Source organism: Lithobates pipiens, unplaced genomic scaffold (assembly GCF_037356315.1).
Source record: "Lithobates pipiens isolate NorthernLeopardFrog02 unplaced genomic scaffold, aLitPip1_a1.2 Scaffold_27, whole genome shotgun sequence".
Classification (NCBI taxonomy): Eukaryota; Metazoa; Chordata; class Amphibia; order Anura; family Ranidae; genus Lithobates; species Lithobates pipiens.
In genome coordinates this window covers 147,805,763-147,824,959 of record NW_027507788.1, presented here as the reverse complement: position 1 = coordinate 147,824,959, position 19,197 = coordinate 147,805,763, and the positions used below count along the sequence as shown (strand labels likewise).

General features: G+C 44.7%; 1 protein-coding gene across 1 annotated transcript in view; it reads right to left on the bottom strand.

Annotated features, from left to right (window-relative positions):
* LOC143934224 (transmembrane protein 26-like) overlaps positions 1 to 17,572 on the bottom strand; it is a 100,565-nt gene extending 82,993 nt beyond the window's left edge. The window contains exon 1 of the mRNA XM_077457655.1: positions 17,421 to 17,572. The gene's annotated coding sequence lies outside the window, so the exon portion shown is untranslated. The remainder of the gene's footprint in view (positions 1 to 17,420) is intronic.
* Positions 17,573 to 19,197: the final 1,625 nt, after the last annotated feature.

Here is a 19,197-nt window from a genome sequence, read left to right as displayed (position 1 = left end):
CTTGTGATTAATAAATCAGAAATATAGATTACATTACAATATAAAACACACCTGTCTACCTCCAATCTGATTTGGAAAAAAAAATTAACAACAGAAGGGGATCAATCCCCCTCCGTCAGGACAGAACGGAGGACCCATAGAGTAGAGTGAGCTGTGTCCGCTCTGCACAGACCTGTCATCCGCCTGCTCTGCTCATTGTGGCCTGCAACCCAAGTCACTTAAGTGGCCCTTGCTCTTTAAAAGGTTGGGCACCCCTGATTTAGAGTGTAAGCTCTAATGAACAGGGTCCTCTGATTCCACCTGTACCAAATTGTAATGTAACTGTAATGTCTGCCTTTATTTTGTTAAGCGCTGCACAAACTGTTGGCACTATATAATTCCTGTATAATAATAATAAAAATATATATAGATATATTATTCCAACGTGATAACGACCCCAAAGACACCTGCAAGACAAGCACTGCCTTGTTAAAGAAGCTGAGGGTAAAGGTGATGGACTGTCTCCAGACCTAAACCCTATTGAGCATCTGTGAAGCATCCTCAAACGGAGGGTGGAGGAGTGCAAGGAAGTGACTTAACATGATCACGCCTATACTGAAAAACAGTGGGAGGCCGCTGGAATCCGAAGCATCCCAAAGCAGGACACCTGCCAGCTGCCAGAGGGAAACGGGGAGTGAAAACTAGAAGAATTATTTTGCCAAGGTGGAAAAAGCTAAAACCACCACAAATATCACTATCAATCATATGAATAAATACTGAGTACATGTACACTATGGGGGACAATATGTAGATCAAATCCTCGACCAAGGGTCAGTCCAAAAAGCAAACAAAAAGACAAGACATGAGAAACAAAAAATAATTAAAAAAAGGGTGGAGAAAGTGGGGGTGGTGAAATTAATCTACCATGGAGCCCCAAGATGATGTAAAACAAGTAAATATATAATATAATTTACATAGCACCAAAGACCTGTCAACATAATAAAATGTTGTTCCACAGATAGGCAGGCTCTAGAGATAGCAGGTTAGATTTAATTACTCAAAAACAATGTCGCTTATTAAAAAATTAAGTATTCTAAAAAGAAGCAAAGCTAAATTTATAATTTAGTCCTGGTTTCTTGCAGGCTTTCAAGTTATATATCCACCTACATTCTCGTTCCAAAATGTTTTTTATCAAATTCTCCACCTTGTGGATGTTGATGGATACATTCTAATGTAAAAATTCTTTAATCCCTTAAATTTAAGATTTGTAGTCATGGCACTGAGCAAAGTGATGAGGAACTGGACTGACCAGATCACCACTTTAGTACATCTGATATGGTCACGTATTCATTCCCAGAATCAGCTATTGGTTCTTCCAATATAAAATGCGTGACTTGAACATTTCATGATGTAAACGCCCACTGTTTGACAAGAGACAAAATGTTGAGGGATGAATTTCTTCCCATTGGGTAAGATTTGGGAAGGTCTATCCACTATTTCAGCTTTTCTCAACCTTTTTCCAGTCGAAGCACCCTTGAAAAGTATATTCAGTCTTGAGGCATCCCTGTCCAAGGCTTGGTTCGCGTTACTGTGTGTCGCGGAACACGTGCAAAATCACGCTTGTTCTTGACACACAGACAAATGCTCTGCTCTTTAGGGGTGGCATTAATTCCTTAATGATACACCACACACTGGCAAATATTGGGTGTATTTGGTGTGGCACAATTTTAAATTTTCCGTGGGTAGGGAAGCCCATTGAAATTAATGGACTGCCCTACACACAGCACGCAGCCACACAGATATGTACCAAGGGCTTGTTTACATGTCAGGTTGGAGGAGCAGTAAAACCACATGGTTGAGTTGTTTTTACCCCCCCCCCCCAACTTCTACCCCTTTAGCTGCAGAGGCAGCAGCTGGGGGTGTACACATGCTGTGACTGCAGCTGGAGGTATACCCAGGGTGAATGGGTCTGCACCGCAACTACCCCGCAACTGTGTGCATTGCATTGTTTCAGTGTAGTGATGCTGCATTTACAGTCTTAAAATAGGTGGTGAGGAGGCAACATATTGCCTCTTTACCGCCTGTCACATGCCTCTAAAAAGTGTTTTGAGCATAGATTGCTTTTCAGAGGAGCAGCCGACCTTGCTGCTATCACACACAAGCCCTACACATCAGCTCTGATGGTACAGGAATAGGGGGGTCAGGATATAAATTAACATACATACATATACACACAATTACATATATAGACACAAACACATGTAAACACACACAAACAAATGTACAAAAACATACACACACACATACAGACATATGTATATATGCACACATACAGACACAGACAGACACATGTACACACACATTCAAACACATGTACAAACACACACGCACACGCATACAGACACATGTACACCCATATACAGACACACATGTACACATACACACACAAGTACATACATGCAGACACATATGTACACACTCACATTTACACAGACACATGTACACACACACACACACACACACGTACACACATACACACACACATGTACACATACACATATATACACATACACACACATGTAGACACACACGTGCGCACATACATACGCACACACATGTACACACATACATACACACATGTACACACTCAGACATATGTATAAAGCCCTAGCACAGTACCTTTCCTCATTCAGCCAGGTACTGCACTGTAGGGGGAAGCAGAGAGCACAGCACACTTTCCCTCCATTAACTTTCACTTTTAAGGCTGATGGAGCTCGCAGTGCCAATGTATAGTTCGGCAGGGGATCAGGAGATCGGGCTCATCTGACAGCCCTTCTCTCCCATGATCCTGCAGCACATCTGAGGACCTCTGGCAGCACACTGGTTGAGAAAGGATGTGCTATATATCTACAATAGCCACAGTCACCTCAAAATGTGCCAGTGTTTCTTAAATACCTTGCGTATCTGTTCAGATTGTGCAATAAATCTGGTAATAAATCTGGTTTTGTAAAGGGAATTTGGCCTGTTACCCTGAAATAAAAGTAAGTCATGTGGGCTATTTTTAGCTGTTCCTATATGTGCGTTTGATTTTTTTATTATAACCTGTCATGGATAAGGTTTGTCTGTCAGCCTCTGGTGAACAGACTGACCACTGGCTCTTAGATTCTGCTCCCTGGGAAATCTCATGCTCTAGCTCCCAGTATCATCCGTGTTGGTACTACAGAGTACCTGCTCTCCTGTATCACCTAGAGCTCCATCCGGAGCAGTCAGCTGTAAGGTCCACTACCTTGCAGTGCACTCCAGACTCCAAAGGGGTGCATCTGTCACCTGGACCCAGGTGACCTGACAGTTTGATCAGCCATGGACCTCACTGATGTGCCGCTACCCTGATGTGCCCCGTGACCTGATGTGCTATATGCCCTGATGTGCCCTGATGTGCTATGTGCCCTGTGCCCTGATGTGCTATGTGCCCTGGTGTGCCGATTGTTGATATGGCTGAATCGGAGTGACTCCATCTTTATAAGTTCATCTAAGATTAACTTGGGTTAACCTGTTAGTTAGTTTAAACTCTGTATTTACAAACTGTAGTGGTTTTCCTATAAAGCATACATATAAGAATATATAGCTTGCATAAGCAGTTTTATTCTGTACTGTCTAAATAAAGAAAATGTGTCTCAATATGTCTGGGCCACAGGACTCATGACTATGAGTCATGAAAGCAGATGGCATAATTAATGATATGTAATGATATGTAATGTACACCTCTGTATTAACCACACCCATGTTCTATGCAATGATTGGCTAATAATAGCGCATATAAGTTGTAGACTCGCCCAGAATTAAACCAGATAAGCTCTGAACATCAACTTTAACTGATCTTTTCTTGTGTTCAGTAATAAGCTGTCTCATCAGTGCTGCAGTGCTGAGCGGGTTTCGTAAGTGTGGTAATTGCCGTGATTATACCTAGATGGTCTTTGTCAGGCATATAGAAATACAATTTTAACCACAACACCGATATATGCCCTGATGTGCCCCGTGCCCTGATGTGCCCCGTGCCCTGATGTGCCATGTGCCCTGATGTGCCCCGATGTGCCCTGATGTGCTATGTGTCCCTCGATGTGCTATGTACCCCCATGTGCTATGTGCCCTGATGGGCCCTGATGTGCTGTGCCCCATGCCCTGATGTGCCACATGCCCTGATGTGCTGTGTCCTGATGTGCCCTGTACCCCGGTGTCTTGTGCCATGATGTCCTGTGCCCCGGTGTGCTGTGCCTCAATGTTGTGTGCCCTGATGTGCTGTGCCCTGATGTACTGTGTCCTGATGTGCTATACCCTGATGTGCTGTGTCCTGTACCCTGATGTACTGTGCCCTGATGTGCTATGCCCTGTATCCTAATGTACTGTGCCCTGATGTGCCATGTACACTGATGTGCTGGGCTCTGTACCCTGCCCTGATGTGCCCTGATGTGCTGTACCCTGATGCCCTGTACCCTGATGCCCTGTACCCTGATGTGATGTGTCCTGATGTGCTATACCCTGATGTGCTGTGCACTGTACCCTGATGTGTTGTGACCTGATGTGCTGTGTCCTGATGTGCTGTGCCCTGTACCCTGATGTTTTGTGCCCTGATGTGCCTTGTGACCTGATGTGCTGGGCTCTGTACCCTGATGTGCTATACCCTGATGTGCTGGACTCTGTACCCTGATGTGCTGGGCTCTGTACCCTCATGTGCTGGGCTCTGTACCCTCATGTGCTGGGCTCTGTACCCTCATGTGCTGGGCTCTGTACCCTCATGTGCTGGGCTCTGTACCGTGCCCTGATGTGCACTGCACCCTGATGTGTTGTGCCCTGGGCCAGTCTGGATGAAGTCCAGGGCCACATTTTTGTCCCAGTCGAGCCCTGTGGACTGGAGAACTGCTTCTTCCATGAAGTTTATCCTTTCTCCCCTCACTACTCCATTGGTAGTCTTGACAGTTTATGCCACTTTTCTCCCAGCGTGGCCCTATCCGCTTCCAGATGCTACCTATTAGGATGTCTGTAGGGATACTCCACCAGGAGTGGATATACTTCCTCACTCTACCCAAGGCCTCTACCCCCATTGTATTGGGCCTTCCTTGGCTACAGCTCCATTCTTCACATGTGGACTGGGTCTCTGAGCAGATCCTGGCTTGGGGTCCCTCATGTTTCTCGTCCTGCCTTCTCAAGGTGGCCCCCAAGGAGAGACTTCCGGTTGCTACTACATCTGTATCTTCTGATCTTCCCTCTGCATACAGCGATTACCGCGATGTGCTCTTTAAGAAATCAGCTGAGCTGCTTCCTCCCCACAGGTATTTTGACTGTGCTATTGACCTTGTCCCTGGAGCAACTCTGCCCAGGGGTCCTACCTACCCTCTGTCCATCCCAGACACCCAGGCCATGTCAGAGTATGTCACAGAGAATCTAGAGAGGTTTCATCCAGAAATTCTCTTCGCCTGCAGGAACAGGGTTCTTTTTCGTTGCCAAAAAGGATGGTACCTTGAGACCCTGCATCAACTATTGAGGTGTTCTTTTGAATGTTCTGAGGTCCTGTTTCTGGGATGCTTTGTCTTGAGTTTGGGTCTTTGTATGGATCCTGGAAAGGTCTTGGTCATTACCAACTGGCCTCTTCCTGCTAGCCTCAAGGCCACACAGCACTTTCTTGGGTTCACAAATTATTATAGGCAGTTCATAAGGAATTACTCCTCCATTGCTGCGCCTATTATCGATTTGACCAAGAAGGGTGCAAATGCCAAGGACTGGCCTCCTGAAGCTGTCTCTGCATTTCACGACCTGAAACAGGCCTTTGTTTCGGGGCCTCTCTTGAGGAGACCTAATCCTGGGGATCCATTTTTTATTTAAGTGGATGCGTCCTCAATGGAGGATGGAGCTGTGCTTCCTCAATCCTTTGAGAAGAGACATCAACCATGTGCGTTCTTCTCCAAAAAAAATTCTTAGGCAGAGAGAAGTTATGCTATCGTTGATCGGAAACTTCTTGCAATTATATTAACATTAGAGGAGTGGCATCATCTCTTGGAGGGTTTCCCTCACTCCATAATGATTTTTAATGATCACAAGGATCTAAAGTACCTACAGAATGCTAAACATCTGAATCCCAAACAGGCCATGTGGAGTCTAGGTCATTTGACTCTTTGGATGAGGAGTCCACCCCTGAACCTGAGCCGATTGTTCTGACGTCATGCATTATTGCCCATTCTACCACCCTGGAGTAAAAAATTCCTCCTGGCAAGACCTTCATCCCCACTGAGCTAAGAGCTAAGATTCTTCATTGGGGACATGATTCCAATGTGGCAGGTCATGCTGGGGTCTTCCTATCCTTCCTGCTCATCAGTCATCACTACTGGTGGCCTCCTGACTATCTTTACCTGCCTGTTGCCCCGACCTTTGGCTATCTCCTGACTATCCTATGCTGTCGCAGTCTGCTGCTTCCTCTCTAGCTTTAGTCTAAGGTGAGTGTGAGCTGGGAGGCCCTAGGGGTCACGAACTGGAGCCAGACTGCAGCTAAATCCATCCCCACCACTAGGGGATTCTAGTGAACATCCACTGGTTCTTAGATTCCGCACCCGGGGAAATCTCATGCTCTAGCTCCCAGTGTCATCCGTATTGGTACTACTTCACCATAGTGATCAGGTCTGGAGAAGGATTTTCTCCCTCACTGGAGGGGGGAGGTGTGCCGCTGTCCTGGGGACTTGTGAGTAATGACCTTGAGTTGATACAGGAATGGAATGGGGGGCGGCTTCAGATGCCAGCAGATGACATACCCACCACCAGTTCTGCAACAACATTTTGGGTAGGGATTTAAATCATATACAAACCAGTGACATTTTTAGCAATACCTAAAGATAGAAGACTGATGATTAACAATCACAAAAACATATTTTGTTAAACTCTTTCAGGCAGACTGTAGCTCCTCATTCTTCAAGCAATAGATTTAAAATTAGACATCCCCTAGACTGGGTTATCAGAGCGCATGGACTGGTGCTTGTGGTGGTGGTCAGCCTCTGTAGTGCACTATTAGAGAAGAACCAGCTATTAGCAGTGCTCCCTGTAGGCGTATCTCAGCTGATATTTGAAATGTTTTTGTGACTGCAACAAAGAAAAAAATATAGAATTTTGTTATTTATATTAAAAATGTATTGGGTAATGATGTCATAGTGCATGACAGTTGGGTGGAGAATCTTGCCTCATAATTTCCTATGTCACTGTCAGTAATTTCATAAGGAAATTACAATGAATAACATTTACCTTTTACATTCAGTGAAGAATAAGAAGTGGAGAGTCTGTATTTTCAGAATTGAATTAAGAGGTCCAAATAATTTTTTACTAGTTCAAGGCCCAGGAAGCAAAGGGGGGGGGGGGGGGGGTAGATTCATCTGTTATATTGGTCAAGACTCACATATATGTGGGTATATGTAAATCTGATCCTGGTTCAGTTTTAGTATGGGCAAAAAAAAAAAACTACTATGTAAACATACAGTGTCTTGAAAAACTATTCACACCCCTTGGAATTTTCTAAATTTTCTCATGTTGCAAGTCTCAAGTCTTTTGCAGACTCTAAGGCCGCGTACACACGCGGGGACTGTTCGCCCAACTTTGTCCGCTGAACAGTGTTTCGGCGGACAGTCCGCCCGTGTGTGGGCTTTCAGCGGACAGTTTCAGCGAACAGTTTGCTGAACAAGGTTTTTCGGAATTTCCGAAAAACTGTCCGCTGAAACTTGGTTTCAGCGAACAGTCCCCTCGTGTGTAGGCTTGTTCGTCAAACTAAGTTCCGCGCATGCTCAGAAAGGATTTACACGCTGAAAGTTGTAATGCAGTGTATAGGACGTTGTATTTTCCGTCCCGTCGTACGTGCCGTTCATGTCATCGCGCACGGTTTCAGCAAACTGTTCGTTCGTCGTGTGTGGGCAAGTCCGTCCATGCTAATTTTGAGCGGACTGTTTGCTGAAACTGTTTGACGGACAAAGTTGAGCGAACAGTCCCCGCGTGTGTACGCGGCCTAACAGTTTTTAGAGCATGTATTTGGCTATATCTGGCTTCATCCCTCTTCCCATCAACTCTGACCAGCTTCCCTGTCTCTGCTGAAGAAAAACATCCCCACAACATGATGCTGTCACCACCATGTTTCACAATGGGGATAGCGTATTCAGGGTGATGTGCAGTGTTTGTTTTTTGCCACACATAGCGTTTTGCTTTTAGGCAAAAAAGTTCAATTTTGGTCTGATCAGAGCACCTTCTTCCAAGTGATTGCTGTGTCCCCCACATAGCTTCTCACAAACTGCAAATGGGACTTCTTATCGCTTTCTTTTAACAATGGCTTTATTCTTTTCACTCTTCCAAAAAGGCCAGATTTGTGGAGGACACGATTAATAGTTGTCCTGTGGCCAGATTCTCCCACCTGACCTGTGGATCTCTGCAGCTCCTCCAGAGTTACCATGGGCCTCTTGGCTGCTTCTCTGATTAATGCTCTCCTTGCCTGGAATGTCAGTTTAGGTGGTCCATCAGATGATCAAAGCTTGGAATAGGTAGATTCTATTTACTAATTATATGACTTCTGAAGGCAATTGGTTCCACTAGATTATAGGATTTTAGGGGTATCAGAATAAAGGGGGCTGAATAAAAATGTAAGCAACGCTTTTCACATATTTATTTGTAAAAAAAATTGAAAACCATTTATAATTTTCCTTCCACTTGACAATTACCGTATATACTCGAGTATAGACCGACCCGAATATAAGCCGAGGCCCCCAATTTACCCCAAAAAAACTGGAAAACTTATTGACTCGTGTATAAGCCGAGGGTGAGACATGCCTGTCCATCCCTGTGTGTCCGTCCATCCTTGTGTGTCCATCCATCCCTGTGTGTGTGTCCGTCCATCCCTGTGTGTCCGTCCATCCCTGTGTGTCCGTCCATCCATCCCTGTGTGTGTGTCCATCCATCCATCCCTGTGTGTGTCCCTCCATCCATCCCTGTGTGTGTGTCCCTCCATCCATCCCTGTGTGTGTGTGTGTGTGTCCATCCATCCATCCATCCCTGTGTGTGTGTGTCCATCCATCCATCCCTGTGTGTGTGTCCATCCATCCATCCCTGTGTGTGTGTCCATCCATTCCTGTGTGTGTGTCCAGCCTACCTGTGTCCCGAGCCTCCGTCCCGTGCCTCCGTCGTCCAGTGCCTCCGTCGTCTCGTGCCTCCTCTGTCCCGTGCCTCCTCCGTCCCGTGCCTCCTCCGCCCCGTGCCTCCTCCGCCCCGTGCATCCTTCGTCCCGTGCCTCCTCCGTCCCGTGCCTCCTCCGTGCCTCCTCCGTCCCGTGCCGAGCCGAGCCTCCGTCCTTCCAGGATCGCCGCTATTCATCGGCGCCTCTTCGGCCATTCCTCTGTTCAAAAGCCGCGCCTCCGTCTGTGATAGGCGGAACACTCAATTTCCCAGCAGTCTTTGTTCCGCCTATCACGGACATCCTCTCATCCTCGTCCGTAGTACGAGGATGAGCGAATGTCCGTGATAGGCGGAACACAGACTGCTAGGAAATTGAGTGTTCCACCTATCACAGACGGAGGCGCGGCTTTTGAATAGTAGAATGTCCGCCGTCTGTCTGCTCGACACGCTGATCGAGCAGGCAGACGGCGATGACTCGAGTATAAGCCGAGGGGGGCACTTTCAGCCTCATAAAAGAGGCTGAAAATCTCGGCTTATACTCGAGTATATACGGTATGTGCTACTTTGTGTTGGTCTACCACATAAAAATCTAATAAAATACATTTACGTTTTTGGTTGTAACATGACAAAATGTGGAAAATTTCAAGGGGTATGAATACTTTTTCCATGCACTGTATACAAGGTTTGCAGTGTACAACCTTTTCATTTTACATGTTTAACTTTTTAAAAACAGATGTGTTTTAGGGAAAGAAATTTATTTGTGAACAATACAGGCTAAGCTTGCCAAACCCCACTATGGAATTTAACCTGTAGTACTTTTTTGCCTGCCAAATGTGTCTGTTTTTGTTGGCTTAGCAGTGTGAAAGTATTATATTCATGTTCAGGCTGGAAACAACAACAAAAGCCTATAACCATAATATCCAGTAAGTGAACATGTAATACTGAGTAGATATACACTGTTGCTTTTGCAATATTCAGACTATTTTTTATTATTATCTTTATTTTAGCATTTACCTTCATGTTATGGAGATGAGAGGAGGAGGGGTATTCTCTGGTTAAAATCAGAACCCCATCCAAAGTAAAGTAAGAGAGCATTGTCACTCTAGGCAGGAAGTATTTAACTGGCCTGATTAGTATGTAAAAATATAGCAAAAAAGCCTGAAAACAAAAACAAAAGCAGCTATCACATCTAATTGGCAAGCTGTAATATTTTACATATTTGTTTTTGGGTAGATATACACTTTAAAGGCAAAATATAGTTGTTACTACATTCATAAAGATTTTATTTGCATTTCACAAACATAGTCGTAGATGAATATAGAAACCATCATGAACCATAGCTTAACCATAAACATATTTGTTACAATATTAACGGTACATAAAATACATATACAGCCTGCTTCCCGTGCGGTTTTTTTCGAACCATGCCTCTTAAGCTCCCGGTTGAGGCATGCACTGCTTTCACCCCTGGAGATCAGTCCATTGAACCAGCTGACCACAATCTGAGTATGTAGTGTCTCTTTGAGGCCACACGCTTTTTCTCTAACATAATTATTACTGTCTGCCCTATCTTACCGATACTTACTGTCTTTTTAGATACTTCACATATACATCTACTCCTGAGGAAGCGAGCAGAGCTCATGAAACGCGTTGAGTGTACAAGCTGTATATGTATTTTATGTACTGTTAATATTGTAACAAATATGTTGATGGTTAAGCTATGGTTCATGATGGTTTCTATATTCATCTAAGACTATGTTTGTGAAATGCAAATAAAATCTTTATGAATGTACTACACTTATTTGTTATGACCTCTATGAACAACTCATTCAAAGTCCCATGGGCGATTTTGTTTTGTACAATATAAATGCATAATGCAATAAATACATATACCATAGCACCCTCCGTGCCGTTTCTTCACTAGCAAGTGCTGTGACTGTCGGCTCCCGCGGGCATGCGCGGGAGTGACGTTACGTGACTCCGGCCAGTCACAGAGCTGGAGTCCGCGGCCCTGGAAAGTCTTGGCTGATGGCTCCCTGAATTATTTTTCAAGACTTCCACGGTACACCTGCAAATCTCTCATGGTACACTAGTGTACTGCAGCACACAGTTTGAGAATCACTGCTTCAAATAATAAGCAACATCTCAATGGATTAGGGACAGGTGAGTATAAGCTTAGGATGGAACAGGGGTGGGCTCCAATATAAATGTAATTGCACCAAAGGTGCATTGAAACTTTAATATTGTTCAATATACTTTTCCTTTATATGGTGTTCATGAATTCTGTCACCACCCCCACATTTTGGCAAATGATACGATTTTAGTTTTGCTTATGGTTTAGCTGCAAGTGGAGATTTTAGGTTAAAAAATAATACACAGCTTCATTTTCCTGCTTAGGTGTTTAAAGCTGTAACTTTAGATTGAACAACCTACTACATAGAAAATGAATTCTCAAGAAATACTTTGTGGTATAACAATAAAGCAAATATCGCACAGCAAATAAAAACCATACATATTTAAAGTGGTTGTAAACACTTACAACCAACTTTGACCTACAGGTAAGCCTAGATTAAGGCTTACCTGTAGGTCCAAGAAATATCTCCTAAACCTACACGGTTTAGGAGATATTTGCCGAAAGACAGGCATCGCTGTCTATGGCGCATGCACCGCAGACAGCGGCGCGCAGGCGCACTGAGCGCACCGCAGTTAACGGCGATATGCCACGAGTGGCGGCTCCCGTGCGCATGTGCGGGAGTGACGTCATCGCGGCTCTGACGAATGACAGCGCCGGAGCAGCGAGACCCACCAAGAAGATGGAGGCTCCGGACTACAGGGGACAGCGGTGACTTCGCTGGCTCCTGTGTCAGGTAAGTGACACATAATGGGCTACTATGCGATGCATAGTAGTCCATTATGCTTTACCTTTGCAGGGAATCAAAGAGGACGTAAACCCATCAGGGTTTACTTCCTCTTTAATAAATACCATTAAAAGTAATTATACAAAATCATATAGATCTGTGCATTTTTGTCATAATTAACAAAATGTATAACCGTAAATATTATAACATGATTCCGTGACTGAATACCTCTCATGCTATAATTGCATTGTCATTATAAAGATAACTTGCCGAGGTTCTCAATCCTGATTTTCTCACAAAGCTTATTTGTGACACTGTATGGCAGGAAGGTAAATAATAAATTGTCCAAAAAGTATTTCTTATGCCCTGTACACACGAACGGTTTTCCCTTCAAAATAAACATTGAAGCTTTTTCAGACAGAATTCCGCTGAAACTGTCTTGTGCACACCAAAGTCCGAGCGTCAAGAACGCAGTGATGTACAGCACGTACGATGGGACTAGAAAAAGGAAGTTCAATAGCCAGTAGCCAATAGTTTCCGTCTCGTACTTGCTTCAGAGCATGCATAGTTTTTGGTACGTCGGAACAGCATACAGATGAGCGGTTTTCCCGATAGGAATTGGTTCCGTCTGAAATATTTAGAACATGTTCTATTTCTAGGTCCATCAGAATTTTCAACGTAAAAAGTCAAATGGGGCATACATACAATCAGAATATACAATGAAAAGCTCCAATCTGACTTTTTCTGTCAGATATTCCACTCTTGTATACACGCCATTACCGGTTTCGCTATGATAGGCCTGAGCAAGATTTTGTACGTTTGAAAATATAGAGGGGGGCCCCTCCGTGTAAGGTTTTTTTGGTTTCTTTTAACCCTTTCGCTGCCAGGTCCATACGCTGTATGGACCTGACAGGAGGGGGTTTCACACCCAACTCCTGCCTGTCAGGGGGAAGCATTCTGGCGGCTGCCGCCAGATTGATTTCACACACCCCCCGTACCAGCGCCCCACGCTCTCCTTCCATTCTTGCTGTGACCCAGAAAGCAACGTGTATGACATCATTCTGGGTCACCCCATCACTTTGCGATGTGCATTGCAATACAGTCAGTGGAGCCCAGAGGAGACATGAAGGATCTTTTAGACTCTGTATGACTCATTAAAGAGAGCCTGTTGCCTAAAAATCATCACATAGGGGACTTTTTGGAAAAAAATAAAGTTACATCCAAGCACATAAAATTCCCCCAAATTTTTTTGAGGCCCCCCATCCCCACATATATACGCATGTATGAACGTAAATGCAGGCACCTTAGGGCGTCTACTTATGAAAATGGTGATTGCGATAGACATGTTACAAATAGCACAAGACCTTCCGCGTTACACTAAACTGGTTACCTATAGGAGGCTTTTGAAGCTTTGCCTATAGAAAATATAGGATACTGAAGTATTTTGCCATTTCACAGGTGCACACAATCTAAGGTTTTGTTGGGAATCTATTTACTCTGTGCAACCTCGTCTTTTATATTTTACCAAACATTTGGGTAGTTTATTGTGTTTGTTTGCCCTAAAATTCACTTTAGTGTGTCTCTTACTAAAATTTTGCATTTCCTAGACCTTTGCGGTAATTTATCAAGAAAATAAATAACGGATTTACTTTTTGGGGGGGGGGGGGGTTTCAGAATTCTGTGCCTATATGCTCCTGAATTGTAAATCCGGCCATGCTAGTGTTGCGTATTGCTAAAAGGCTTTTTTATATTCATCTACCTTTAATAGCACACAGTAAAAAACATGCTGCAGTCTTTTCTTTACATGTCCCCCAGGGCAGTGACCAGCCATCACCCATGCCATTTGTTTGAAAATCCCTTGTCTCTAAGGCAGGCCACAGACAATACAAAATTTTCCTTCCTGCAATCCATGGAATTCGCACAATTCCCCTATCAACACGGCCAGCGCTGGCAGGGAAATCCCTCCTGCTGAGACATTGTGTTCTCCTGGTGGGAACAGGCAGGGAACCTGTCCCTGCCAGGAGAAGATAGTGATTATTGCTGGCAGCTATAGAAGTCAATAGCAGTGATAATCACAAGTAAATATGGCAGGCTGGTTGTACCCAAACCCAAGTTGATCGATCGATCAACTTGGTACATTCAGCGTGCCTATACACGGTTCAAATCTCAGCTGGTTCCTACTGAATTTGTCTATGGCTGTCCTTAGCCTAGAAAAAGGCCATTGCTGTTTTCTAACATTTGGCTCCAATTGACATCAATGGGGTATAGATTCAGCACACAAACTTTAGTAATGTTTACTTATCCTGCCTCGAACAGAACCCAGGTACATTCAACTCATCACTACCTTCAGGCAAGCAGGGTGATTATTGTAGAAAAGCCAGGCAATGTGTCTTCTGCAGTAAAGTAACCAGCAGTCTTTGATAACATGAACAGTGAGTTTGGGCGTATGCAGCATACCGGTCTTCAGCATACATGGCTGAAGACCGGCTTCCAGAAGAAGCCAGGAAGAAGATGCTGGCAAGGGACCCCTCAAAAAAGTGGAACATTCGAGACGAAGTAAGTTTTGTGACTTAAGTTCTTCTTTAAATGGTTAGTCCACTTTTATGTAATAACTGCTTATGCAGGTAAGGTGTCAGGGAAGTAGGCGCAACCTCACGAGGTACGTTCGTGTTAACGCGCGTCAGCGCCCACGGAAGCGCAAGGTAGTTCCAAGACGAACGGCCGACGCTATGTCTGATCAGGCGGGCGTACGCGGTGATGATATGAACGCACAACGTACTCGACGTAGCCGTACGATCGCCTCGACGCGCTCACGACGTGACCTGGGCACCTCGCCTATTTAAACGTTCGCCTGACAGTGCTGCATCGCTGGATTATCGTCAGCTCCCCTGTGTACCTGTGTCCGTGATTTCTGCTATCTGATCTCCTGTGTACCGACCCGGCTTGCTCGACCTGCTCCTGTTGTTCTCCTGGCTCTTACCCCTGGCTTGTACCCGACGTTCCTTGTCAGCTCCCTGCACCCGATCCCGGCTTGGCTTTGACTCCTCTTCTGGACTTCTGTTACTCCGCTCTTGGACTTCCTAGCACGGTTGCCCCCCAGAGACTTGTTTACTCGGCTCTTGTCCTCTGCTGCTGCTACCTGGCAACCTGTGCTACTGTGGGCACTGCATCCCTGTGTCATCTTCAGGGTTGTGCTGCACTCGGCCGCAAGGGGAGCCCTCTCAGCATCTCGGCCTCACTCCTGATCGTGACATAAGGGGTGCCTGGAGTCAAAAACAAACTGAGCACTTTCGACTAAAGTTGGATAACACCCATACTATACAGATGCAGGCCATTTATGTACTTTCCAAAGCTTGGCCAGAAAACTCCCAGACGTTGCTAAGACACTCCCAGATGTTATTACTTACCCTCAACATCACAGGAGCAAGATCTCTAAGCCCTGAACATGTGTCGTCCACTATCTTCTTCATCGCAACATCACTGAGCTCAGAGCTACTGTGACAGGGAAGAAAGAGCACTGACAAGGGGATTTGAATCAGGAGAGAGTGTTTTAGCCATGTCCTAGCAACAAGACAGGATAGAATGTTGCCAACTCTTGGAGTTTTATTGTCCAGCTCCGGGAGCTAGGTAAATGGTCTACTCCTATAGCAAGGACATTATTCAACCTTAGTCACAGCTGCTTGTTTTTCTTTACATACACCCCTTACCTGCATAGGCAGTTTTTTGGTAAAGGTGAACTAACCCTTTACCATCAGCCTAGGGAACTCTATTTTCAGCAATGTAAATGACATTTTCTAATTTTATTTCACTCAATTCTTAATTTTTTTTACATTTAAGAATATGTCTCTTGACGTATTAGCTTTGTGGATTGAGCCTACTGTTACTTTAACTATTCAGGGCAAAATTATAGTTTCAGCAGCCCCTCCCCCTAACACTAAGAGCCGGTTCACACTGCGGGCGATGCGAGGCGAGGCGACACGACTCGCCTCGCTCTCGCAAGTCGCCCCCGTTCTGTACAATGGAACCGTTCTGAGAGGAGCGACTCGAGTCGCTCCGACTCAGAAAAAAGGTTCCTGTACTACTTCTGGGCGACCTCGGGGCGACTTGCATTGACTTCTATACAGAAGACATCTGCAAGTTGCAGCTGAGGTCGCGGCAGGTCGCGGCGAGGCAAGTCGGTGTCGCCTCGCCTCGCCTGCAGTGTGAACCGGCCCTAAAGCTCACCTTTACTGTAATCGACAACAAAATACCTGATGTCCAAGAGGGAGTGTTGGCATCACCCGTTCGCCATGTGACTGTGCTCGTAACTAGCAATTGGCCACCAAGTCCGAGCACTCTATGACAGGAGGAGACCCCATATCTGGAATCATCAGGTATTTTGAGCTAGCTATGATGGAAGGAGAAGCAGGGGATACCTGGAGGGGTTATTATCAGAGGAATCAGGGATGGACTTTATACAGACACTGTCAGTTTGCCCTGAATGGACAAGTGACAGTGTCTCTTTAAGCCACCTCCATCAAATCATTCTCTGCAGCTATTACTTTTTGTACCACCACCCTCTCCCTTTAGAATGTAAGCTCTATGAGCATGGCCCTCCTGTACCTTTTGTATTGTGCTGTAATTGTGTTGTCCCCCCTATACATTGTAAAGTGCTTCGTAAACTGTTGGCGCTATATAAATCGTGTATAATAATAATAATATAATAAGTATACTCCATTATGACAAGCAAGATTTCTGTACACTATCCATTATGCTGGAACAATATTTATTGCAGACAAGCAGTTAACATCCTGGTAAAAAAACAGTGTATAATATCTGTGACTGTTGATAACCTGACAGACCTATTTTAAGTCGATGTACAAAACAAGCAGGGTTGCCAACCTCCCGCAGCATTTTTTACTGACAAAACATGGTCAATTTACTGGTGGAGTACATTTTTTACTGGCAACCTGAGAAATTACAGAACTCCTATTGAAAACGAACACAGTGAATATTTGAATAGTATAAACTTAATATGGAAACGCTGACAATACTTATAATAAAGTCATTTGCTTGATTTACACTTAAAAAGTCAACACAGCATGAAATTATCAGCCCCTGATATTTACTGGCAGCTGTAAAAAAAATCACAGATTTTTACGAACTGTCAGTAGATTTACTGGCAGTTGGCAACCCTGAAAACAAGCTTGATGTGAATAGTGAAATAATCCAGAGCAACCAATCAAAATTGACATTCCATCAATTTGGAGTAGCTGGAACAATGTTAAATGATTTCAGATCCGTTGCTATAAGCCTGCATATATTTAGTTTTAGAAAAATGCTTTCAAGATCTGGCTATCCAATATCAATAACAGTTGTGATGGCCTGCACAGCACAAAAAGTAACAATATTACTTACTCAGTGACAGCCTTGTCTTGTTATTTAGCAGTACATAGATTATCGTATTCAGCAGGATCCATGTGAACACGGAACACAAGTTTAGAACTTGGTAATCTCTGCCAGCCTCCAGAAATGAATACTCCCCTCACACTTGGAAACACTCACGTGATTCAACTGCTTTAATGCAAAAATGTATTCTCTGCCAGAGTAACATTTCCTGTCCATGGTTTACATATCCACAACCATCCCTAGATGACTCTGCTATGTTTATATTAAAGACTAAAAAAATAAAATTCGGATGGAGAGAAATGCAAAATGCCCACACCCTTTTTGAAATGCGTACACTTCTAGAAAGGAGCCCACATGAAAACACTATACAGGAAAGGTGTTCCGTTCAAGAGTTTCATGAAGTTTTTTTTTTGTCAAAAGTAAATTTTATAGGGCATTGTATAGGAGATGTGAAAGGTGATACTTTCCATTTCTTGATACACACACACACACACACACACACACACACACACACACACACACACACACACACACACACACACACTACCAAAAGTATTAGGACACCTGCCTTTACACGCACATAAACTTTAATGGCATCCCAGTCTTATGCCTTGTACACACGGTCGGAAATTCCAACGGAAAAGGTCCGATCGGATTATATTGTCAAAAAATCCGATTGTGTGTGGACTTTTTCCGTCGAAAATTCTGACGTAAAAAATTTGAGAGCAGGATCTCAAATTTTCCAACAAAAAAAAACGATCAAACTTTTTCCGATCGTTTGTAGAGAATTCGGATTGGACAAAGTGCCACACATGCTCAGATCAAATTATGAGACCAAAGCTATTGGTTAGTAGCCTCAACGTAGTCCCGTCATAACGAAGGTACGTCATCACGTTCCAAATTATCAGATTTTCCGGCAACTTTGTCTGACCATGTGTATGCAACCCCAATTTAGGACAAAATCCGAAGGATTTTGTTGTCGGGAATGTCCGACCGTGTATACAAGGTACATAGTGTACAATATTGAGTTGGCCCACCCTTTGCAGCTATAACAGCTTCAACTCTTCTGGGAAGGCTGTCCACAAGGTTTAGCAGTACGTCTACAGGAATGTTTGATCACTCTTCCAGAAGTGCATTTGGGAGGTTAGGCAATGATGTGGACGAGAAAGCCTGGCTCGCAGTCTCTGCTCTAATTCACCCCAAAGGTGTTCTATCGGGTTGAGGTCCGGACTCTGTGCAGGCCAGCCGTGTTCCTCCACTCCAAACTCGCCCATCCATGTCTTTATGGATCTTGCTTTGTGCACTGGTGCGCTGTCATGTTGGAACAGGAAGGGGCCATCCCAAAACTGTTCCCACAAAGGGAGCATGAAATTGTCTAAAATGTCTTAGTATGCTGATGCCTTAAAGCGGGAGTCCACCGGGACTCCGCGTTTTTTTTATTTTTTTTAAAAGCCAGCAGCTACAAATACTGCAGCTGCTGACTTTTAAATAGTGACACTTACCTGTCCAGCGCGCCCGCGATGTCGGCACCCGAAGCCGATCGCTCGCTCGGCTGCCGGGTCCCGCCGCCATCTTGGGTATGGGAATCAGGAAATGGAGCCTTTCGGCTTCATTTCCCGGTTCCCTACTGCGCATGCGCGAGCCGCGCGGCGCAATCCGGATGGTCCCCGCTGCCTCTGGGAGCTGTGTGTTTCCCAGCAGGCAGCGGGGCACTTGCTGAAGGGGGCGGGCGCTTGCGGAACGGGGGCGTAACCTACGCTCGTTCCGCAGAGAGCTAGCCCGGAAG